Raw genomic sequence first — 25993 nt, 5'->3', positions numbered from 1 at the left:
AACTAGTAAAACAGAATGAGGCAGAAACCTTGGTAATGCTTAGCTAATGGAGCCACTGACAGCCATTCTAATATTTATATAGATTCCAGATTTCTTATGAGTAGCTTTTGTGTGGTAGCTCTATTTCCCTTCTTTTATTTCCCACTATCTGTATCTTTATATTTTAAAGGAATTTCTTGGTACCATATAATTTTTTTATCTAGTCTGATAATCTCTGCCATTTAATTAGTGTTTAGATTATTTACATTTAATGCAAATAACAATATGAATTAGTTTTAAATATTCCATTTTGCTATTTGTTTTTATTTGTACCATCTGTTCTTTCCCCCTCTTTTCTGCCTTCTTTTGGATTGAGTATTTTTCTGGATTCAGTTTTATCTTCACTATTGGCTTATTAGCTATTCCTGTTTTATATTTTTAGAAGTTACTCTACAAGTTATAATATGCACTTTTAATTTATCACAACCAGCTTTCAAATAATGTTATATCACTCTGCATATAATTTATAAATCTCACAGCAGTATATTTTCATTTCTCTCTCCCATTCTTGATGCTTTTGTTGTCATAAATTTTATTTCTATGTATATCCTTATAATGTTTTTGCTTAGTCAATTATCTTTTAAAGAAATTAACAAATGAGAAATAAGAGTTTTTTATTTACCAGCATATTTACTATTTCTGGCATTCTTTATTCCTTTGTGTGGATCCAGATTTCCATCTAGTATCATTTTCTTTTTTTTTTTTTTTTTTTTGCGGTACGCTGGCCTCTCACTGTTGTGGCCTCTCCCATTGTGGAGCACAGGCTCCAGACGCGCAGGCTCAGCGGCCATGGCTCACGGGCCCAGCCGCTCCGTGGCATGTGGTATCCTCCAAGACCGGGGCACGATCCCGTGTCCCCCGCATCGGCAGAAGGACTCTCAACCGCTGTGCCACCAGGGAAGCTCTCATTTTCTTTTTGCCTGAAAAATATGCTTTAATGTTTCTTAAAGTGCAGGTTAGGTAGTGATTCTCTCAGCTTTTATTTTTCGAAAAAGGCTTTTTATCTTGCCTTCATTTTTAAAGATATTTTCACAGGGTATATAATTCTAGGTTAACATTTGTTTATTCTTTTTTTTATTGTGGTTAAAAAAACATGTAAATTTTACTATCTGAACCATTTTAAGTGTATATTTCAGTAGTGTTAAGTATATTTACATGACTGTAAAACGTTTTCTTCTTGCAAATTTGAAATTCTGTACCCATTAAAAACAGTTTTCCTATCCTCCTCCCCCAAGCCTAAACCCATTCTACTTTCTATTTCTATGATTTTGACTATTGAGGAACCTCACATAAGTAGAATTATATAGTATTCATCCTTTTGTGACTGGATTATTTCACTTAACATAATGTCCTCAAGGTTTATCCATGTTGCAGCATGTGACAGGATTTCTTTTCTTTTTCAGGCTGCATAGTATTCCATTCTATGTATATACCATATTTTATTTATCCATTTATCTTTTGATGGACATTTGGGTTGCTTCCACTTCTTGGCTATTATAAACAAGGCTGCTATGAGTGTAGGTATGCAAATATCTCTTTGAGGCCCTGCTTTCAATTCTTTTGGATATGTACCCAGAAGTGGGATTGCTGAGTCATATGGTAGCTTTATTTTTTATTTCTTTAGGTACTGTCATACTGTTTTCCGTAGCAGTTGTACCATTTTACAGTCTCATCAACAGGGTTGGAGCAAGGGTTCCAACATCTCCACATATCCACCAACACTTGTTTCCTTTTTTGATTTGTTTAATAGAAGCTGTCTTAATGGCTTTCTGGTTACCTCTTATCAGATAAATGATTTTCAAATATTAATATTTTCTCCTATTCCATAGGTTGCCTTTTTATTCTGTTGTGTACTTTGATGAATAAAAGTTTTTAAGTTTAATGAGGTATCACCTCACACCAGTCAGAATGGCCATCATCAAAAAATCTACAAAGAATAAATGCTGGAGAGGGTGTGGAGGAAAGGGAATCCTCTTGCACTGTTGGTGGGAATGTAAATTGATACAGGTCATATACCCTGAGAAAACCATAATTCAAAAAGAGTCATGTACCACAATGTTCACTGTGGCTCTATTTACAATAGCCAGGACTTGGAGGCAACCTAAGTGTCCAGCGACAGATGAATGGATAAAGAAGATGTGGCACATATATACAATGGAATATTACTCAGCCATAAAAAGAAACGAAATTGAGTTATTTGTAGTGAGGTGGATGGACCTAGAGTCTCATACAGAGTGAAGTAAGTCAGAAAGAGAAAAACGAATACTGTATGCTAACACATATATATGAAATCTAAAAAAAAAAAAGGTTATGAAGAACCCAGGGGCAGGACAGGAGTAAAGACACAGATGTAGAGAATGGACTTGATGGGGAAGGGTAAGCTGGGACAAAGTGAGAGAGTGGTATGGAGTTATATATACTACCAAATGTAAAATAGATAGCTAGTGGGAAGCAGCTGCGTAGCACAGGGAGGTCAGCTCAGTGCCTTGTGACCACCTAGGGGTGTGGGATAGGGACGGTGGGAGGGAGATGCAAGAGGGAGGAGATATGAGGATATATGTATATGTATAGCTGATTCACTTTGTTATACAGCAGAAACTAACACACCATTGTAAAGCAGTTATATACCAATAAAGATGTTAAAAAAAAAGTTTTTAAGTTTGATGCAGACCATTTGTCCATTTTTGCTTTTGTTTCCTGTGAATATTCATTTATTCTTTTAGCACTTTAACATGCTCTTTCATTGGATTCTAGTTTATATAGCTTCTGATGAGACGTCTGTGATATTCTTAGCTTTGTTCCTCTGTATTTAATGTGTCTATTCCTCTGGCTCTTTTTAAATGTTTCCTTTTTATTACTGGCTTTAAGCAATTTGATTATGTTTTCCTTCAGTGTGATTTTCTTTGTATTTTTCCTTAGGTTTTGTTGAGTCTCTTAAATTTGTGAATTCATACTTTTCATCAATTTTGGAATATTTTCAACCATTATTTCTTCAAATATTCTTTTCACTTTTCCTCCTCTTTCTGGGACTCCAACTACAGTTATATTAAAGCTGTTAATATTGTCCCATAGATCACTAAAGCTTTGGGATTTTTTTAGTATTTTTTTCTCTTTATGCTTCATATTAGATAGTTTCTACTGCTGTCTTCACATTTGCTGATGTTTTCTTCTGCAGTGTCTGATCTGCTGTTGATTCCATCCAGTAAAATTTTTATTTCTGATACTGTATTTTTTATCTGTTTCTACTGACTGATTTTTCCCTCAGTATGGTTTATATTTCCCTGCCTCTTTTCATGTCTGGTAATATTTTTGGATCAGGTTGGGGACTAAGTTTGTTTTTTTTTTTTTTTTTTTTTTTTGTGGTACGCGGGCCTCTCACTGTTGTGGCCTCTCCCGTTGCGGAGCACAGGCTCCGGACGCGCAGGCTCAGCAGCCACGGCTCTCGGGCCTCGCCGCTCCGTGGCATGTGGGATCTTCCCAGGGGCACAAACCCACGTCCCCTGCATCGGCAGGCGGACTCTCAACCACTGTGCCACCAGGGAAGCCCCGGGGACTAAGTTTTTTGTTTGAATCTTTTTTTTTTCTTTTGTTTTTTTATAAACTTTTAAAAAATTTATTTCTTTGGCTATGCCATGTGGCATGTGGGATCCTAGTTTCCTGACCAGGGATCGAACCCATGCTCCGAGCAGTGGAGGTGCAGCGTCTTAACCACTGGGCCACCAGGGAAGTCCTAGCATTAGTGTTTACTGTATAAGGTTGGATAGAGGATTGTTATGGGTTGAATTTTGACCAAAATTTATATATTGGAGTCTTATCACCCAGGACCTCAACATGTGACCTTATGTGGAGATAGCATCTTTATAGAGGTAATCAAATAAAAGTGAGGTCATTAGGTGGGCCCTAATCGGATGTGACTTTTGTCCTGATAAAAAGGGGGAACTTGGACAGAGATACACGTAGAGGGAAGATGATGTGAAGAAACAAGGAGAAGATGGCCATTACAAACCAGAGAGAGAGGCCTGAAACAGAACCTTCCCTCACAGCCCTCAGAAGGAACCAACCCTGCCAACACCTTGATCTCAGACTTCTAGCCTCAAAAACTGGGAGACAATAAATCTCTGTTTTAAGCCGCCCATTTTGTGGTACTTTGTTATGGCAGCCCTAGGAAACTGACCCAAGCGTTTATGCAGAACTACGTATTAGAGATTGACTCGGTAAGAGGAGGAGGCGTGTAAGGAGCAGTGTGCCACCATGAAAATTCGTGGACACTGTCAGACTCTAAGATAGATGGGCAATCTGTTCTCATAGTTATCCTGCTATGGATGGGAACAAATGCCACCCAGACAGAGCAGAACAGGGCACGGCAGCAGGCCTAGCCTCAGGTTTACCAAGAGCTTACTATTTTTGCTCATCTGATTGAGAAGGATTTAGTAGAAGAAGTACAGTAAGACTTGAATTTTCTGTGTGAGTTGTGAGGGGATTTGATGGCTTCGAAAGAGATTACTTGGAGCGCATAGATGGTTTGAAAGAAAAACACATAAATACTCTAACCTTTGCCATTGGCATTTAAGACACTTAGTATCATACTGAAGCAGGGTTCTTTTATACTCCATTGCTCTGAAGGATTATGAGGTGTATGGAACATGTATAAATCTTATTTTAATTAAATGCTTAGGACTTCTAAATGTCCACCCTATTTCTCTCTCTGCTTGTCTGTTTCTCTCTCTGAATTATGTGGGTGACAGTGCAGATTTTTTGATCCCTGGCTTAGCCTTTTACCTACCTACCCTTTTGTTTATAAAGAAAATTTTTTTCTGCAGATAAAATGATAACTGCCCTAATATACAAAACAAAGAAGGAGGTCCAAATGTTGCCTCCCCAAAATGAGCCCTTATTGAGAGTGGAAGTAAAAAGCCCCCAGACACTCAATAAAAGAGTGAGTGAGGCAGCTGGAGGCCCCCAGGCCTGTCAGCAGTCTGTTACAATTGGTGCCCTTCCCCCTTCTCTGGCCAGGGTCTAATTTAAAACTCCCTTGCTCAGAGCTTCTTGATTTGATTGCCGCAGTTCCCAGGCTGTGAGGAGTTAAGCCAAAAAGGTTTTCATTAACTTGCCTTCTCCCTGAAGATTTTAGGCTTGCTGCCTCAAAGCAAGCTAGACAGCACCGTGGGCCAGCTCTTCGGTGAGAAGCTTCTTCTCTGGGAGAAGGCCGTTTGCTCAGATCCCGGCCTTTCAAAGGTCCAGCGTTACTCATCCCGCTTTGGCTCTTGTTATTTTCCTTTGAGAATGTTTTCTTCTACTAGTAGCTCAGGGAACTTTTACTTGCCGTTTGAAATCTAACCCTGGTACCCAAAAAGTATGACTAATCCTACTTACTGGAATTTCAGTGTTTTCATCAAGGCCACAGTTTCCATTTCCAATTTTGTATAATAAGGGCAAAATACCACCTGGCAAACACACGTCTTTGTTGGTTGGTGTACAGCAAAATATCTCCTGTGTTGTAATTAAAATAGAAGTTTCATGATGGTTATTTTTGCAATGGAGAGAAAACTGTCTCCAAGTGAATTTCAAGAGGGGGATAGCTCACGATATGAATACCCAGTTAAGATATTTACTCTATGAAGCACTTAAAGTAAACCTTTCAGCTGCTTTTTTCTGTCATCTGTACAGCGGGATATTAGGTTATTTCTAGGCAAGGGGAGTGGTATATACGCTGGAGTCATGGCCAATGGAAAGATTTTAGAACAACACACTAATGCTCATGCCATTAAAATAGCTTAGTTAAGCAGTCATTGTGATGGCCATTGGAAAGATGAAAGAATATCAGCTAACCAAAACCAAATTTTTGTATTTGTCCACAGCAATCGTTTATTACTTCCTTATGTCGTTAGCAGTCCAAATATGGATTTCTGGAATGCCGTTGGGAAGAACTCATAGCAGGAAGGTCTAGTGGAATTGGCTGGAGACTTACCAGGCTGCTCTTTTAAGGCAAAAATCTGACTCAAGGGAATATAGCTATTAACTTGGAATGGCCTGAGATTTCCAAATCTTTCTTCTCAGAAGAATCGCCTGGAGATTAATGAGAGTGTAGATCCCCAGATCCCATTCTGAGAGTTTCTGGTTCAGTGGGTCAGTGTGTATATACATTCGTTTCCAGATTATTCTGGGCACAGTCATGATAGGGAACCTCTGCCAGTATGAGTAACTGTAGTAACAAAGTAACTATCCTGAATTATTTGGTCACCCGTGTAGGGTCTGCCGAATTTTGGTATGTAAAGGCAAAACTTTTCGCTTTTTGTTTAATCAGTAGATCAACCCCAATCTCCTGTTGTTTGTATGGCTTCTTTGACTCCTGGGGAGTCATTTGTGTGTCAACTGATAAACAGTCAGCTGGAATCTTTCTTAGAAAAATAATGTCCTGGACTTAGGTGGATATCAGAAACACCTGTGGAGCTACTTGAATATATATTTTCCCCAGACCTTCTGAATCATGATCTTAGGGAGGGGTCACGACCTCTATCCTTCTATAGGCTTTATAGTTGATTTTGCAAGGCAGTTTATTTTGAGAATCTGAGTTATACTAATGGGGAGAAGTGCTGATTACTAGTATTGGGTACTAAGTGAAGCTGAATTGCCTCTGTAGAAATAATATTCGTTTGATTAAGATGATTAAAATTGTTCGTTTCACTGTTTTACGATTAGCTTCTGCATGTGATCAGTAGATATTTGGTCACGGGCCTAAGTCCTGTTGAGAAGGGCAGGAGAGATCTTCAACACTTGAAGCTCTCAGATATAGCTTAAGGTGAACCTTGAAGTATGGGTAGTATCTGAATAGGTAGTGGAGAGGAGAGCAGAGAATTCTAGGTGAGGTGAGTGAAGGAGTGAAGTGATTAAAATGGACCCTAGACGTCCACGCTAGTAGGGCAGTGTGGTAACAGAACAAAGCCTATGTAGTGGGAAATAGTGGAAAATAAAATGCACCGAGTGGATTGAGGTCTAGGGAGTGGCTTGAACTTGCAAAAAATTGGGAAACATTACAACATGTTTGTGTGTGCCCAGGAATAAAGTGCTAACGTTTTATTTTGGTAGGGTGTGCACAAGTTCAGGGGCCAAGGCTGTGGCAGTAATGCAGAATAAGGAGATAGCATTTGGTAGCGGCTGGGAAATAGCAGAAGGGCAGATTTGGTAAATATGTATAGAAGTATCCTAAAAGAACACTATTTCCTTTGCGGATTATTTAGAAATTTGCTCCTTAAGAAGAGACCATCTCATGCAGAGGAAGGCATAAAATAACTGTCTGCACAATTGCAAAATAACTTCTTTAGTCAAATTGGCTGCTTTTAAAACTGATCAGCAAAAACCTTCAGACACAGCATTAACAAAATTTTTTATTATGTTCAGAGGCAAAACTTTTTCAACTTAATCTGAGTATACAGTCACTTTAGTTTTTTGTTTGTATAGGAAGCGGACAGGCATTCAGATATTTGAGTATTGTGAATAATCAGGTAAGAGAAATGAGTATACTTAGCTGTAAAGCTGTTTGAATAGTCTTTTCTTCCGTGATGCATAATGTTTGTAATTTTTTTTTTTTTTTGCGGTACGCGGGCCTCTCACTGTTGTGGCCTCTCCCGTTGCGGAGCACAGGCTTTGGACACGCAGGCTCAGCGGCCATGGCTCGTGGGCCTAGCCGCTCTGTGGCATGTGGGGTCTTCCCGGACCGGGGCACGAACCCGTCTCCCCTGCATCGGCAGGCGGACTCTCAACCACTGCGCCACCAAGGAAGTCCGTTTGTAATTTTTAAATGATTTATACGCACATAGTAACGTCTGACATGGATTCAACAGACAGGCTAGAATTTTCCTGGCTTCCTCCCATCATGCCCCTACTTATCTTTCAAGAGCCATTTCAAAAATTACCTCTTGGGTGACTCTTTCCTTGGAGGCTCCTTTGTATGGCTTGCCTCCAGTCTGATGGCTGCAATTACTCCTTGTTCCTCTTCTCTTACTCCCAGAGTCCTGATGCCAAAGGACTCATTCAGCAGAGACGTCTTTGGTTCAAGGCAGCAGATGGCCTATGTAAGAATCAGAGGCCTCTTTCTACAACCAGAGTGGTGTAAGAGAGACCCAGACTAGCTGGGCAGGGGGACGGTGAGGGGGAACGTCTGGAATCTGTAGATCTTGGAGAAGGATGGGGAAGCAGTGAGAGTCAGAAAGGACTTGGAAAAATTTGCTTTGAGATGCGGATATATCAGGCCTGCAGCTTACAAAGTAGCTGAAAAGTATGAAAGTAGCTATTTCATAGGAAGAGGCTTCCGGTTCAGTTCCACAGACATTCATGCACAGGCAGTGGGGATATGGCACTGAATGAAGCTGGACACAGTCTTTGGTCTTATACAGCCTTGCCTCAAAATGAGCTCAATTTATGGGAAAAGAAAAGGGGGGATTTTAGAATGTATACTAATATATTACATTCTTTCACCCCATGCCGGTCATGGATGAATAACTTGAGTCTTGCTAGAAGCAAAACCTTCAGACTTTATTAGATTCAGTACTGTGTTTCTTCATGTCCTTAAATACGAAAATGAAACTGAAATCTGGACATCACAGTTATGGGATGCTAGCTCTTAAAGTAGAAGCAAAGGACTATGGGATGAGGTTTTCTTATAGCCCAGGGCATTTTCTCAGAAGACTTGTCCAATTTGTCTTATAATTTCTTTTTTCATTCTTTCTGGAAATCCCAAGATTGCAGCGTTATTACGTTCAGGCATTTCTTAGTTTAAATTTATCTCCAATCACATGTTAAAGAATGGTCCCAATTATTACTCTGAACAAAACAGGGGAAAGAGAATATGTCTAACCGTCTCAAATACATGATACCAATTTGAATTTTCCTTAATGAATGATGAAAACTATCTAGGTACATGAATCTTTTGACCCGCAGCTGAAGATTGGACTTTGAGCTAATACATAGGTTAATTGCATCTAACGTTAATCTGCCTTAGCGGGGACAATTAAGTCAAATTATAACTTGTCCATGTTATAATACAGTTTGACTTTCTGATTCATCTGTGGACTCCTACAATTCCTCCTTCATTCAAGTGTCTGCTCTTCCATGGGAGAGAATGATAGGAGACCCCATCCCAACAGTGTGCTCTATTGTAGCTTAGGTTACTTCTTCAGGGAAACATTCGTATTCATCTTAATTTAAGCATCATCTTAATTAAGCATCACTGAAGGGACAGGTCAGTGGCTTGCTGGAAGATTCATTCTCATGGTCTTTCCTTTCTCTGCCTTGGCCACACCCTCAACTGGAATTTAAGCCTGAGGTTAGAAGGAGCATGCTTTTAACCAACCCTTGAAGATGTCTGACCTAAACTTATAGCAGTTGTTCTTTAAATATGGAGAATAATCAAGCTCAATAAATACTTTGATTTTTTTGAAAGAAAATGACAATTTTTAGCGTGAGAAACTCTTTGAAGTACAAGCACATCCAAGAAGAATGTCATATATTTCATCCTTTTCTTTCTAGATGGATGTTTAAAAGCTGGATAACAGTGTTAGAATGTTAATTTGTGTTTTGTGTTCAGTTTCATAGCTCAGCATCTGGTATTTTGGGCTCACCTGTGGTCTATTTTATTATTTTTTAACAATGCAATTCCCAGTTTGAAAGCTCATTTAAGACATTGACTCTTGATCCTGTTAAGTTCTCTTCTCCCTGGGCAGTGCTGTTAATATCAAATATCTGGCCTTTTTTTCTTCCAGTGCCAGAAACTCCCAGCAGATGTCATCATAAGGCAGATATGTTTAGCAAGGCTTTTCTAGAATAGCAAACAGAATTGTTGCATGTAGTAGGGATGTGTGTATTGGGTACTGGATTTAATTCATTCTGGTCTCAGGTCTCACCAGGGTGGGTTGTTATAAAGATGTAAAGAGACTCCCGGGATTCTTGCCTGCCTTTCTGTAATGTGGGAGAATTGTTTTCCTTCAATATAAATTAGGGAACAAAGAACAGCCTAGCAGTCAAGCATTTCCTGGGTTCTTCAGCTCAGCACAAGGCAGGGCTGTGCTCTCTGTGGTGCAGAAGGGCAGTGAGGGAGGAAACAGTTGCTGAGATACAGATAGTAAGCGAGGGAGTTGGGATTTAAAACGAAGCAGGCTCACTGACTCTAGACTCCATGCCCTTAGTACCAATGGGAAAATACAAATGGGCATAAAAACTTATGTCCTTACCATGCCCAACAGAGCCCATGGCTGTTTTTTTATCTTAAAAAGAAAGGAAGAGAGTTATATTGGAACTGCCCAACATTTCATGGCTATCAAATTCAGTTAGAAAATACAGTTTTTTTCCCAGGGAAGACCAGGGCACGTTGACTTATTTGCTATAAATGTAAATGAAAGTCAATCTAAATTCTAATTAGTTTCCACCTACACAGATAATGATAAATTTTTTCCAGCTTTATTGAGGTATAATTGACAAAACTGAATATATTTAAGGTGTAAAACATGAAGATTTGATAAATGCATACATGGTGGAATGATTACACAATTAAGTTAATTAACATTCATCACATTACCTTTTATTTTTGGTTTATGGTGAGAATGCTTAATTTACTCTCTTAGCAAATTCAGGTATACAACAGAGTATTATTAACTGTAGTCACCATGCTATGCATTATATCTCCAGAACTTATTCATCTTCTAAGTGAAAGTTTGTAACCTTTGATCAACCTCTCCCCATTCCTCCCACCCGCTAGTTCCTGGTAGTCGTTCTACTTTCTTGTTTCTCTATGATTTTTTTTTTGTTTGGATTCCACATACAAGTGATACTATACAGTATGTCTTTCTTTGGTTTATTTCACTTAGTTTGTAATGCATGTTGCTGAAAATAGTAACATTTCCTTCTTTTTCTATGGCTGAATAATATTGCATTATATGTGTGTATATAAATTTATGTATGTATACATATATACATACATAGCACACCCTCTTTATTCATTTGTTGACAGTTACTTACATTGTTTCCATGTCTTGGCTATTGTAAATAATACTGCAGTGAACGTAAGGAGTGCAGATATCTCTTTTAAGATACTATTTCATTTCCTTTGGATATAATACAGAAGTGGATTGCTGGATCAGACGGTAGTTCTGTTTTAATTTTTTGAAAAACTTCCATGCTGTTTTCCACAGTGGCTGCACCAATTTACATTCCCACCAACAGTGTACAAGGGTTCCCTTTTCTCCACATCCTGGTCAGCATTTGCTATCCGTTGTCTTTTTGGTGATAGCCATCACAACAGGTGTGAAGTGACATCTCATTGATTTGCATTTTCCTGATGATTAGTGATGTTCAGCACCTTTTCATGTACCTGTTGAACGTTTGTGTGTCTTTGGGAAATGTCTATTCAAATCCTTTGCCCATTTTTAAATCAGGTTATTTGGTTTTTTGCTATTGAGTTATATAAGTTCCTTGTATATTTTGGATATTAACCCCTTATCAGGTAAATGGTTTGCAAATATATTTTCACCTTCTATACGTTGCTTGTTCTAAGAATTTATCCATTTCTTCTAGGTTGTCCAATTTATTGGCTAATAATTGTTCATAGTTGTCTCTTGTTGTCTTTTGCATTTCTGTGTTATCAGATTTAACATCTCATCTTTTATTTCTTATTTGAGTTTTCTCTTTTTTAGTCTAGCTAATGGTTTGTGAATTTTGTTTATCTTTTCACAAAGCAATTTGTAGTTTCTGTGATCTTTTATATTGTTTTTCTGGTCTCTATTTCATTTCTTTCTGCTCTGATCTTTTTTATTTCCTTCCTTTTGCTAACTTTGAGCTTAGTTTGTTCCTCTATTTCTAGTTCCTTGAGATGTCAAGTTAGATTGTTTATTTGGATCTTTCTTTTTTCTTAATATAAGTGTTTCTTGCTATAGCTTTCTCTCTTAGAAATGCTTTCGCTGCATCCTGTAAATTTTGGTATATTGTGTTTCCATTTTCATTGTTTCAAGATATTTTTGATTTCTCTTTTGACTTCTTCGACTCATTAGTTGTTTAGGAGTGTGTTTAATTTCCATGCATTTGTGAATTTTCCAGCTTTCCTCCTGTTATTGATTTCTAGTTTCATACCACTGTGGTCAGAAAAGATACTTGATATGATTTCAGTCTTCACTTTGTTAAGACTTGTTTTGTGACCTAACATATGATCTATCCTGGAGTGCTTGAGAAGAATGTATATTCTGGTGCTGTTGGATGAAATGTTCTGTATGTATCTGATCTTCTGATTTGAAGTGGACAGACTGATTGATGGAGTTTTCTGGACTGGGGCAGAGGGGTCCACTTTTTAGACTATATCTTATTGTACTTATTGTACTTAATTTAATCTAGCTTCCCAAGTAATTGCAAATATTAAAAATAGGTACCTGCTATGCATAATTTGCCCTATATCATAGCAAAATTATGACATTAATGATGGTAGTCATGACAAAAGAATCTTTTTATTAGTTTGCTTCCATCATGTTTGATTCCGGAGTTGTTCACATTTAGAACAATCCTAAGGTAGGAACAAATTGTATTTCAAAGGGATAAAACTCCTTTTGAGGTTTTGAGGTGATTAAAGTGGTGATGGCAATGTAAATGGAGAAAAGAAGACTGAAGGAGAAAGGGAAAGGGAAGGAAAGCAGACGGCTTACTTAGAAGGTGAAAGAGCACTTCTTAGAATCTAGTTTACTGAACTTTGGTCTCTTTTGGGCTCTCCTGGGAAGACATTTACTTATTTTCATTACTAGTTAAATTAAATAGAATAATGAATACTGATCATTTAAAGTTAGAACTATACAAACCCTTCCTAGGCATTTTAACTTAAAACTTTTTTCCCCCCAAGCATTGGTCTTGTAAAGGAAAATGGCATAATCAGCTTGAGAATAATAGTTTGAAGAATATTTATCAGAGTAAGTGTATCCTGTGGTAAACAGAGCAAGTGGAAAACCAAATTCCAATCGCCGTTCATTCTCCATCAGAGAAATTTAATTACAGTGGGTATATGTAATTTATATTTCAAAGAAGGCAACATATTTTGAAAGGATAAGAATAATTACTCCCATGTAACTTAAAGACTTTCTCCATTGCTGAATTTAAGCATCTGGGGAGAATTCCCTGAGCAACTTTAGGCACATCTGGAAATGGGGTTGATCTTTGAGCTTTACGGCCACATGCCAAGATTCTGACTACTGCCTTTTTCTGTCAGTGGGATATTGTTTTGGGGGGAGGTATTACATAACCTTGGTAGAGAGCTCCTCATTTTCTGCTTCTGGGTGAGTTGTTGGAGCTGAATTGTTGGTGTTCTTGGACTTTGTTCCTACCTCAAAACATAATGATCCCAGACAGCCTGGAGTGGGGAAAAAGTGTGCTAGCTTCTAAAAATGTTATTTTGTGAGTCAGGCAGCTTGAGGGTGCTGGAAAGGGCGCTGAGCTGGGTGTTACGAGATTTTGGTACTCATCCTAGTTTGGCCCCTGTTGGGTGATTCTTGGCTCTAACACTTCAGTTTGAGGCCTCTTTCTTCAAGGCTTAGGAATGTGGACAGAATTTTAAAATTCTGTAGAGAAAAATTAAACCTTAGTTGCATTTTTCTTTCTCAGGAATTCTTTCCAGCTTTTTTGGGGGGAAAAAGTCAAACTGAATGACATCTGAAATCCAGTTTATGTGTTACATTTTAGATACTCTGATTCTAATATGTATACTCACAATCCACTTTGTTGATGAAGAAAGTGGGGCAAAGACAGACAAAATTTCTAGATCACAGTTGTGACTTGAGGTTTTAACAGAGACCCAAGTAGTTTAAGTTATAGTTCTGTTATTTTTTAATCTCTGCCTAAAAGATTCTCTATTTAGATAGGATAGAGTTTTTGCCATGTGATTTTAATGTGGTAGGAAAGATAGGCCTCCAATAATGAAGTATGGGCTTCAGACCCAAGGCTGTGGCTGCCCAGGCCGCTCTGCCTCCCAAGGAAGGCTTACGTAGATTTTTCAGTTTAACTTAAAATACTGTTGTTTCAAGAAAGGAACAAGCAGTAGATTCTCCGGGAAACAATGAAATGAAGGTCAAGATGAATCCACATATTTGCTTTCTTTTTTTTTTTTTACCTTCAGGGTTGTAAGCACTTTGTTACCACCTCTCACAAATACAACTTCTACTCCATTCAGCTAAAAAGGGAAATGAGTTCTCCTCCTGAAGCGGCAGACACACTAGCCGTGATAACCTCTAACGCTCATGTGCACTGGAAGGTACTGGCTCACCCGGCCCCCAACCCATCTCCTTTCCTTCTCACAGGGTCCCTTGAGGCAGGTCTGATTATTATCTACATTTTACAGAAGAGAAAACTGAAGCTTTGACAGATTAACTAAGTTATTCAAAATCTTCTAAAACCATTCATCTTTTTGAAGTTTTTAATCTACATTTGACCAAACACACTTTTGAATTCTATTTCTCTTGCCTATTATTTCCCCGCCTCTATTCTTGCTACTCTTGTTGAGTATTTGCCATTGACTGGCTCCAGCTAGGAAGCAAGATCAGGTACTTCCATTTCCTGGTTTTCATGGAGCTTTATGCAGATGAAGACAGTTTAGAAATAGTATATCCCACATAATTCTTCAAAATAGATAATTTAATATGACCTAGTGCATAAATTTAAGTATCAGGAGAGTCATTTTGTCACATGGACTAGATTTTGATAGAGTTTATGCTACATTAAGGAACATCCTATATAGGAAAGTCTACATTTACTCAAAAATAAATGAAGTGGTTATTATCCACTTTACAAAAATGTCTTTTGCTTAATAAGATTAATAATAGGCCCTTTAAAATCTGATATTCTTCTAACACATTAGGTGCTAGGTGAATGGGTGTAGAATCTCAGAATTATGGTAGAAAAAAAAAAAAAGCCTGTGTTCTTGTGTTTACCAAAAGGGTTGATGGATGTCAATAGTGGGGGAGGTGTGTGTGTGTGTAGGAACTGTGGATAAATAGGAACTCTAGTTTCTACTCAATTTTGCTGTGAACCAAAACTGCTCTTAAAAAATAAAGTTTATTAATAAAAAGATAAGGGGGTTAGTTAGAATTTCAACTCTGTGACTCACTATTTGTTTAATATTGAGTAAGTTGTCTCTCTGAGTCTTAGGCTTTTAGTCCATAAAATGAAAATAATAATAGATCCCGTACCAACATTGAGAAGATTAGCTGAACATAACTATTTATCTCTTTCTCTTGGCTCTTTTTGAGTACTAAAAAGAAAATGCTGGTTCCTTTCCCCCTAAATGCCCTTAGGTTGCATGTGAGGGACATGGTAAGTTTGTTTGTTTGTTTGTTTATTCATTTATTTTTGGCTGTGTTGGGTCTTCCTTGCTGCCTGTGGGCGTTCTCTAGTTGCGGCAAGCGGGGGCTACTCTTCGTTGTGGTGCATGGGTTTCTCATTGCGGTGGCTTCTCTTGTTGCAGAGCACGGGCTCTAGGCGCGCGGGCTTCAGTAGTTGCAGCACGCAGGCTCAGTAGTTGTGGCTTGCGGGCTCTAGAGTGCGGGCTCAGTAGTTGCGATGCATGGGCTTAGTTGCTCCGTAGCATGTGGGATCTTCCCGGACCAGGGCTCAAACCTGTGTCCCCTGCATTGGCAGGCGGATTCTTAACCACTGCACCACCAGGGAAGCCCAGGACATGGTAAGTTTAAAGCAGAATAAGACCAAATCCAAATATTCTACCTCCTCGTCCAATGCATTTTTCACCATCCCACACACTTCCCAGAAACCCAGCTTCACGTACAGTGAGAGATGCCCATCTGCATAGGTTGTAACTTGTGTGACCTGCGTCATGGGGGATGCTCGTCAAGTTGGTTGGCAGAAGAACCTACTTGGTGGGTTTTGTTTGTTAAGGTCATCCTTAGGTAACTGTACCAGACACATTTTTCAGGCCCTGTTCAGTTGCCCCATAATCATTTTCAACAGCCTAAAGCTGTAAGGAGGCCTCTGAAGCTGTGTGATAAGGAAAAATAGAGGCCTCTTCGTCAGAGAGCCTAACTGTGCTCTCAAGTCCGGAGGCAGACTTGAAGCCTAGTGGTTTTGACAGGTGAAGAACTGTGTACTTTAGTCACGGATGAGCCATTCCCAGAAAAGGATAACTCACTCTGTCTCTTGGATGAGTGAGTTAATTCCTTAACTGCCAGATGGTTTCTTCTAGTCCCTTCTAACTTTATTATTTTGATTCTCCAAATCACAAGCACACCTTTTCTATAAAGCAGAGGTTTTTAACTCTGGAATCAAGAACTGCTTTGAGAATCTGATGAAGACCACAGGCCCATTGCTTAGAAGATACACACGCGCGCACACACACACACACACACACACGCATGCACACAACAACCTTTACAGAATGTTTGAATTGAACTTCAGAGAGCTAAACTCTGCTGTAAAATAACTCAAACATCAAACTTTCCTCAAACATTAGGAAGCAAAACTAATGTTGGAAAAAAAAAACAAAGTAAAATATTGAGCAGTTGCTGCTCTCTCTTAAAAAAAATGAACCCCTAAAATGAGCCACTTTAAAAAAAAATGTTGAATCTAAAGGGTTATTTCTTACTGCAGTTGAAGAGGATTAGGTGTGGGCTGCCCATATATATAGATGGTCAAGAGCCTAGAAGGGTCAGCAAGAACCATCTCAGCAAAAAACAAAACAAAAGAAAACAACAAAACTGCCTAATTCTAATGAAACAAAGGCAGCCAATATTTAAGATATTTCTTTAAATAATAATTCTTAAGAAGGTATTATTCTTCCTTTCCTTACATCAGAAGAATATAATCTAGGCTTTAAGAAACATGTCCAGAATAAACAGTTACACACTGTAGCAAAAAAAAGTGCTTTAGGGTGGAAATCTCCAGGTGGGAAAAATGGGATCAGTAGACTACCTGATACATTTGTGGAGGATTGTTTTGAGAGGATGTTTCAAAGTGAGGGAATTCCTCACTATGTCCTTATAGTGGCATAGAAAACTAAACTAAATAAATAAAAAAAATTGAAGAGTCATTTTCTGGAAAAATAAAAGTTGAACGCGAAGGACGTAATTATAGCTCACTACTTGGTTTAGCAGCAAACAGTTTACATAGCCATAGTAATTTTTTTTTTTACATCTTTATTGGAGTATAATTGCTTTACAATGGTGTGTTAATTTCTGCTTTATAACAAAGTGAATCAGTTATACATATGTTCCCATATCTCTTCCCTCTTGAGTCTCCCACCCTCCCTATCCCACCCCTCTAGGTGGTCACAAAGCCCCGAGCTGATCTCCCTGTGCTATGCGGCTGCTTCCCACTAGCTATCCATTTTACATTTGGTAGTGTATATATGTCCATGCCATAGTAATTTAAACATAAATAATCGGGTGACAAGAAAGGACACTAATTGTCATCTTTGATATTAAGAACTGAATATACCTAAAATGGATAAATCAAGAAATACTAGCATAAGCATAATTTTTAGGAATTGGAGATAAATACTTGAAAAACAAAAGGCGCTAAAAGTGCTTAGTTTTTTTTTTTTTTTTACCTGTGCTATACAGTAGGCACTCAACTGTCAACTACTTCATAGACAGTAGGGTACATACATCATTGCCAATCTCCCAACCCATCCCACCACCACCCCTTCCCCCTTGGTGTCCATACGTTTGTTCTCTACGTCTGTGTCTCTATTTCTGCTTTGCAAATAGGTTCGTCTGTTTTTCTAAATTCCACATATATGCGTTAATATACGATATTTGTTTTTCTGACTTCCTTCACTCCATATGACAGTCTCTAGGTCCATCCACTTACAATCTGTTTGCAGGACACATATCAAGTTAACCTTAGAAATGCATTCCAGTATACATTAGGTGCAGACAAATACTGTTTGATTCCACTTACACAAGGTATCTAGAATAGTCAAATTCATAGAGTCAGAAAGTACGTTGGTAGATACCAGGGGCCAAAGGGGGATGGTGGGGGGAGTGGGGAGGGGGAATGGGGAGTTAGTGTTCAACGGGGACAGAGCTTCAGTTTAGGAAGGTGGAAAATTCAGGAGATGGATGATGGTGAGAGTTGCCCAACAATGTGAGTGTACTTAGTGCCACTGAACTGTACAGTTAGATATGGTTAAAATACTATGTTTTACATTATGTGCCTTTTACCACAATGAAAAAACGTTAAAAAAATAAAAGTGCTTAGTTGTTTTCGGCAAAGGACAGCAATGTTTTAATATGACTTTTTAAAGTCATATAATGGATCTTTTGTTTGACACAAAATCCCATGTTTCTGGGTCAAGTTTTACACAAAAATCCAGATCAGAAAATACTGGAATCCATCTTAAGCCCATTCTGGACCTGAGAACTGCTGCTCCCTTGTTAAGGGACTTGTGTCCTCACTCGCCCTTCCTCAACCAGCCCCTGCCCCCCACCCCCAGTGCATTGTGTTTTCCAGGCCTCCCTTTGACGAAGATTTGTACTACTGTCTGTTAAGAACATTAATTTGGAGTTCAGTAATTCCATTCAATTTTACTTTTTTTAACTGTGTTTTTAAAAATCACACACATAGTGTGATCCTAATCATATAACACTTTTATCTACCTATGTCTAAAGCTGCCCAGAGGTGTCTAGAATTGTGTTCAACAAAGATAATATGGGCTAATCTGGGAAAAGGGATATGGTTGATATATTGCTTTCTCTCTGGCCGATTTTCTATGTTGCTTGACTTTATAAACAAAAGACAATTATTTTTGTAAAAAAAACAAATTGATAAAAACAATTTCATCCACTTACCAACTCATTTTGAAACTCTTTTGATAAGTGAAATGGTAATTTTTTCTCTTTATCACTCTGCGTAATTAGTTGCCAGGACTAGGTCCTTATCGAGCTATCCTTTTATGTTTCTGTCCAGCTGTGTTTGCAAGTATGTAAGCTTTCTGAGGTCAGATATTTTAATTTTTTTGTGTCTGTGTTTTCATAGCTATATCTCCAGTGCTTGGAGCAGTGCCAGGCAGGTGCTAGGCCCTCAGAAAACATTTTATGAAAGACTAAATAGATAAAGAACCTGTTGCACCTTTCATAAGAACTGGTATGTTAGCAAAAAGTGTTTATAAGAAGTACACAGATGTTACTAGGTATTCAGCATGCCCTTTTGAAGGTTCTCAAAACACCTAATTTTTTTCTTTTTTTCCCTCTAAGAACAGCTTTACAAGGCAGCTATCAGGCCCATGGGATTAGAGATTTTAGTTGCATAACTGTCCTTGGTTGTTCCTCAATACCAGCGCCACTGACCAGTGTAAGATGGGTGTGACGTGCATTGCCTCTTCAAAGGAGCAGTATGGAGAAGCAGTGACTCATACCGTAGTGAGAAACGGAAATGATCATCCAGATAAAAATGTCTAAGCCCTTGGTGAACCTAACTGAAAGCTACAGAGGGTGGAGGGGGAGTCCTAATGTGCCCACCGCTCATGTCCAAGCTGCTTGGGCTGCATGACAGGGTGATTCCCAGGGCCCTGCCTCTGACTTTGGCAGGATCCCAGCTCCCTGCTTCCTTTTATTCTTTAGGCTCTAGGTACTCAGTCAGCTTCCCTTTTCTTTGTAAACCCACATGTGGCTGTGGAGTATGAACAACCCCCTTTCCTCTCCAAGCCAAGGCATTCTTCTCGTCTCTTTGCTCCTGTAGCATTTTGGATACAAGAAAATGTGCTGGCTCTGTGCTCACATTCCAGGTTAGACAGACTTGGGTTTGAACCCTTTGCCACCTATGGATGTGGACAAGACACTCAGCGTCTTTAGAGCCTCTGTTTGCTCATCTGTGATAGTACCTACCTATGATATTATTGTGAACTACTAAATAAAAATATTCAGGTAAAGCACTTAGCATAGTGTCTAGCTGACAAGAAGTGAACAACAAGGGTTAGCTAGTACAGCTGATATTGTTTCAAGTATTTGTTTACATATTTGTCTCCTCTAGTAATGAACCTTTCCAGGACAGAGACTGTGTCTTAGTCACCTTTGGTATCCCATTTGCTTAGCAACATAATGTGAGTGTAGAAGTTGCTCAGTGAATCTTTGACTAATGAATAATTGCATGTATGTATGTGTACATATTATATATATATCACACACATAGATATGTATAGTATAGAATGAGATGAAATGGCCTTTTGAAGCTCTAGTTTGCTTATGAATATGGATAGCATTATTAGAAGAATTATATATAGCATTATTGAAACTCTGATTTATTTATATTGGAGATTTCTCCTCACCATAATTGGAACGTTTCCAAGTTTAGTTGCTCTCAGCCTCAAGAAACTTGGGTCTTCAGGGCAGGACCCAATTTCCAAGAAAGGAGACTGCATTTCCTGGCACAGGGAGAATCAAGGCCATTTGGCAAGGAATAGGATATCTGCAAGATTGTCGCATTATTGTTGTATAATTATGTATCGATAAGATTACCATTCGTCGAATTATTATTTGGTGCCTCACATTCTTCAAGGTAGGTATAATCGCCATTTTACAGAGGAAGAAACTGAGGATTAGAGAGTGTAAGTAACTTGCTCAAGGTTACACTGCAAGTAGGTGGACAGCTTGAGCCCACATATCTGTATGACTTCCCAACCTGCCTTTTTGCCAGATATGAAAATCTCTGAAAATCTGATGAGAGCAGAAAGTTCTTTCCTCTGATTCAAAAAAAAGAAACCCCAAGGGACATACACATCACGTTTTATATGCAATTGCAGGAACTTTGTAACCCCTCCATCCCGCCACTGAAACACATCTGTGAAAGCCCTGCGGATGTGCTGACACCCCATTAAGAGCAATGAGTCAATTTTCAACAAAATAACCTTGAAATACGTGTTAGCCTTCCAAGTCGTCACAATGTGACACTATTTGTCAAACATGTCTGTGGCTCCAGCTTGAGGGCGTACTCAGAACCCATTTACTGGCCACAGAAGAAAATCAGTCCCCGTTATTTATTTTTGTTTTCTCCAAAGAGTATTTGTTGTCCTGCCTCTTTGCTTCGAATGACTTTGGGCCATTTTCAAAATTGCAAACCATTCTTCAAGGTTTAAAGAAATCCAGAGAACATGCAGTAGGCTCAGAAAGAGCCTCCCTCCCTCCCTCACACATCCACCCATTCACAACTTCTTATGGGCGACACAACCCCATCAGTAACAAATTGTTGGGTCATTGATAATATAGGCTTTGGTGCACGAGGGTCGTTTCAAGTCCGGGTACTTACTCTATCACTTTCCTTCTCATGGAGATAGTCATTCTACTGTACTGTGGCTGACAGCCATTGGCTTAAAACAGATGATGTCCTTCATATTTTCTCAGCACATTTAGCGTTGATTCCTGCAACTCAAGGTGTGATCCAGGAACCAGCAGTATCAGCATGACCTGGGAGTTTGTTAGAAATGCAAAATGCCAGGCCCCACCCCAGACCTACTGAATCAGTACTTGCATTTCTAACAAGACCCCCAGGTGATTTGTACATACATCAGAATTTGAGTAGCATTGATTTAGATAGTTCTACGTAAGCTCAAATATTGTACATAGATGTTGCAGAAAATGCTGAGTTGCTGTATTTTGAAAAAAAAAAAAACAGGCAAAAAACTGCAAGCAGACTGAATAGACATAACAGTTCTCTCTTCAGCAAGCAATGGGTATAAATATGTGAAATGGTTAAATTCCAGCTATTTGGTTTCTTCACTTTAGCCTTTGGAATTGACTATTTTTCTATTTCCACTCCCTTTCATGTTAAGTTTGTGCTCTGTTCTGACTCACTGACTAAAGCTCATCATCCAAAGCAACATTTTTAATTTGCTTCTCTTGGGAGTAAGAATTTGTGGTTTCATTTCATGAAACCACAGGTCTTGTGAAGTAATCCAGTTTAGTCCCAAATTAGCAGCAAAGATTAAGGATGCAACCAACTGACCAAAAATATATTGTAAACACAAGATGCAACCACAGATCTGTGTCAAAAACTGAATGTTCTGCCTGGAAAATTACATTCCACGGGAGACTCTGCAGAAATCTGTAGCTCTACCTGGAGCCCTAGCTAGCACTCTATTATCTCCTGAGCCATTATTTGGTGGGATGTTGAAAAGGGTCCCCCTTCTCTCTTACTCTACTGGTGGGAGAAAAAATTGAAATAAGCCTTGTAGAAGGCAATTTTGGAAACATGTATCAAAAGCGTTCAAAAATTCTTATTCTGTGACCTAGTAATTCCAGTGCTAGAAATTTATTTTAAAGTAATCATATGTATGGATCTGGAAGTGAAATGGGATGTCAGTTCTATGATGACATGGCTACAATATCTAAAGGAGGCAAAACAACCCTTCTGCTTGCTACATCATGGGCACCCATCTGTCTGCTCTCTGCCAACCCCACTCCCTGCCCCTCAAGACTTCTTCAGAATCACTGAAGGTCTTTTAGAAAATCACTCGATGATACGATTTGGGGCTCAGTTTCCTCACTGAACATGAAGTTTGGGATAAAGGCGGTGTTTCTTAGAATATTATCTATGTAGACAACCTGAATGAGAATCATTTTGCCTGCTTGTCTGGAACGCAGGTACCTGGGCCTGAATTATCACAGCACCCTGTGAAGGAGAGGTTATTTTCTTTTTATGGAGAAGGAAACTGAGGTTCTGAGAGACTTTCATTTTACACTTGGTGAGAGGTAGAGCTGGGATTTGAATCCACTTCTACTGATTTAATTCCAATGTTTGTTCTGTTGCTCTAGGTGCTAGGGAAACAGGCAGGCAGACAGGTGCAGACCCCTGTCCTCCTAGCTCGCATCCTAGCAGGGACGACTTTGAAGACTATTGTCACATGCCCCACGTGGTTCCTTAGAGTGGCTTTTTTGGTGAAAAGTTTTTTGCGAATCTTTAATTTATGGCCATGGAAATAGAAGATCTAAAAGTTTTAGCTTTTTCTTGTCTCTTTTTGAGTTATAGAAAATGAGAGATTCTCTTCCAAATATTTAATATTCAAGAGCCACCGAAAGTGCTGCATCTTACTTGTAAGTTACAGACCTCTCTAGTAGGGATGCGTATTACTCAGCTTGGAAAGATGGTGCTGCCATGAACTGGAGCAAGACTGACTCCCATTCTGTGGGTTATGTTTGCTTCGATCAGATGTGTAAGCCTTGTTTTTTATTCCAGGGAAGCCCTGGTTTCCTGTCTCGGAGTTGCAGGTTTGATAACTGCCTTCAACCTGTGCTGTTTTTATTTCCATTAAATTCTTTGAACTGATCCCAACTGTTGGGAAAAGCAAATTTCCTTTAAAGGAATAATTAAAGAAATATATTTATTGAGTATTTCTTGTGTGCCTGGCACAAGCTAGGCCTCTTGTACCAAACGGCCAAGTTACGAATGCGAAGGAAAAGTTCTTGAAGGAAATTAAAAGTGCTACTTCAGTGAATACATGAATGATACGAAAGCGAAACAGGCTTATTGCTGGTATGGAGAAAGTTTTAGTGGTCTGGAGAGAAGATCAAACCAGCCACGACACCCCCTGAAGCCAAAGCCTAATCCAGAGCAAGGCTCTAACTCTCTTCAAGTCTGTGAAGGCTGAGAGAGTTGAGGAAGCTGCAGAAGAAAAGTCTGAAGCTAGCAGAGATTGGTTCATGAGGTTGAAGGAAAGATGCCATCTCTATAACGTAAAAGTGCAAGGTGATGATATAGAAGCTGCAGCGAGTCATCCAGAAGATCCAGCTAAATTAACTAATAAAGCTGGCTATACTAAACCATAGATTTTCAATGTAGATGAAACAGCCTTATCATGGAAGAGGATGCCGTCTAGGACTCTCATAGCTAGAGAGGAGAAGCCAATGCCTGGCTTCAAGGCTTCAAAGGATAGGCTAACTCTCCTGTTAGGGGCTAATGCAGCTGGTGACTTTAAGTTGAAGTCAGTGCTCATTTACCATTCTGAAAATCCTAGGGCCCTTAAAAATTATGAGAAATCTACTCTGTCTGTGCTCTATAAATGGAACGACAAAGCCTGGATGACAGCACATCTGTTTACAACATGTTTTACTGAATATTTTGAGCCCACTGTTGAGACCTACTGCTCAGAAAAGAAGTTTCCTTTGAAAATAGTACTCTCATTAACAGTGCACTGGTCACCCAAGAGCTCTGATGGAGATGGACAATGCGATTAATGTTGTTTTCATGCCTGCTAGCAAAAATATCCATTCTGCAGCCCATGGATCAAGGAGTAATTTCAACTTTCAAGTCTTATTCATTAAGAAATACATTTTGGGGCTTCCCTGGTGGCGCAGTGGTTAAGAATCTGCCTGCCAGTGCAGGGGACACGGGTTCGAGCCCTGGTCCGGGAAGATCCCACATGCCGCAGGGCAACTAAGCCTGTGCGCCACAACTACTGAGCCTGCACTCTAGATCCCGCGAGCCACAACTACTGAGCCCGCGTGCCTAGAGCCCATGCTCCACAGCAAGAGAAGCCACCACAATGAGAAGCCCACATACTGCAACAAAGAGTGGCCCCCGCTCTCCGCAGCTAGAGAAGGCCGAGTACAGCAACAGAGAACCAAACAGGTCAAAAATAAATTAATTTAAAAAAAAAAGAAATATATTTTGTAAGAATATAGGTGCCTTAGGTAGTGATTCCTTTGGTGGATCTGGGCAAAGTAAATTGAAAACCTTCTGGAAAGGATTTACATTCTAGATGCCATTAAGAACATTCATGATTCATGGGAAGAAGTCAAAATATCAACAGTAACAGGAGTTTGGAAGAAGTTGATTCCAGCCTTCCTGGATGACTTTGAGGGTTTTGAGACTTCAGTGGCGGAAATAATTGCAGATGAGTAATAGCAAAAGAACTAGAATTAGAAGTGGAACCTGAAGATGTGCCTGAATTGCTGCAATCTCATTATAAAGCTTTCACAGATAAGGAGTTGCTTCTTATGATGAGCAAAGAAAGAGGTTTCTTGAGATGGAATCTACTCCTGGTGAAGATGCTGTGAAGACTATTGAAATGACAACAAAGGATTTAGAACATTACAAAAATTTAGTTGATAAAGCAGCGGCAGGGTTTGAGAAGATTGACTCCAATTGTGAGAAAAGTTCTTCTGTGGGTAAAATGCTATCAAGTAGTGTTGCGTGCTGCAGAGAAACTGTTTGTGAGAGGAAGAGCCCATCAATGCGGCAACTTTACTGTTGTCTTATTTTAAGAAATTGCCACAGCCTCCCCAACCTTCAGCAGCCACGGCCCTGATCGGTCAGCCGCCGTCAACCTCAAGGCAAGACCCTACACCAGCAAAAAGACTACAGCTCGCTGAAGGCCCAGGTGATGGCTAGCATTTTTTAGTAATAAAGTGTTTTAAATTAAGGTGTGTACATTTTTTTCAGACATATTGCTGTTGCACACTTCATAGACTACAGTCTCGTGTAAACATCTGTGCTGGGAAACCAAAGACTTCATATGGCTCGCTTTCCTGTGATATTTGCTTTATTGTAGTGGTGTGGAACCGAACCTGTTATACCTCCAAGGTGTGCCTGTAGTCTACTTTAAATCCTTTCTGCCTCATTTTGCTAAACTTTGCTCTAAAGTTTAGTTGATTAAGAAAATGATCAATTAAAGTGCAGTTTTGTATATAATCTTAACTCATTGGAAGTGCAGTAGTGTGTGACATCCTCTAAGTAACTGAAAGCATTATTTCCAAAGGGGAAGACACGCAATAGTTTAACTCCCAGTGTTAATACTGTGAGTCCAGTTTTGGGGGGTAAGTTCTGTTAAAGAATCCTATGGCTTTGAAAATCCTGCCATGCTATTTAATGCTCTTTGTTTATATTTGATCTTCAATTTTATGGGCTGCTTTGTTGAGTGACGGTAACAGCAGAGAATTAGGTAATCTTCGATGGGATGAAAGGAGGAACGGAACTGATTACAAATAAGTCAGCT

At 39.2% G+C, this 25993-nt stretch overlaps 1 pseudogene; it reads left to right on the top strand.

Annotated features, from left to right (window-relative positions):
* LOC116759158 overlaps nt 1-25389 on the top strand; it is a 38556-nt pseudogene extending 13167 nt beyond the window's left edge.
* Nucleotides 25390-25993: the final 604 nt, after the last annotated feature.

Source organism: Phocoena sinus, chromosome 9, assembly GCF_008692025.1.
Source record: "Phocoena sinus isolate mPhoSin1 chromosome 9, mPhoSin1.pri, whole genome shotgun sequence".
NCBI classification, from domain to species: Eukaryota; Metazoa; Chordata; class Mammalia; order Artiodactyla; family Phocoenidae; genus Phocoena; species Phocoena sinus.
Note: the sequence above shows the minus strand (reverse complement) of the source record. Positions and strands in the feature narration are given on the sequence as shown.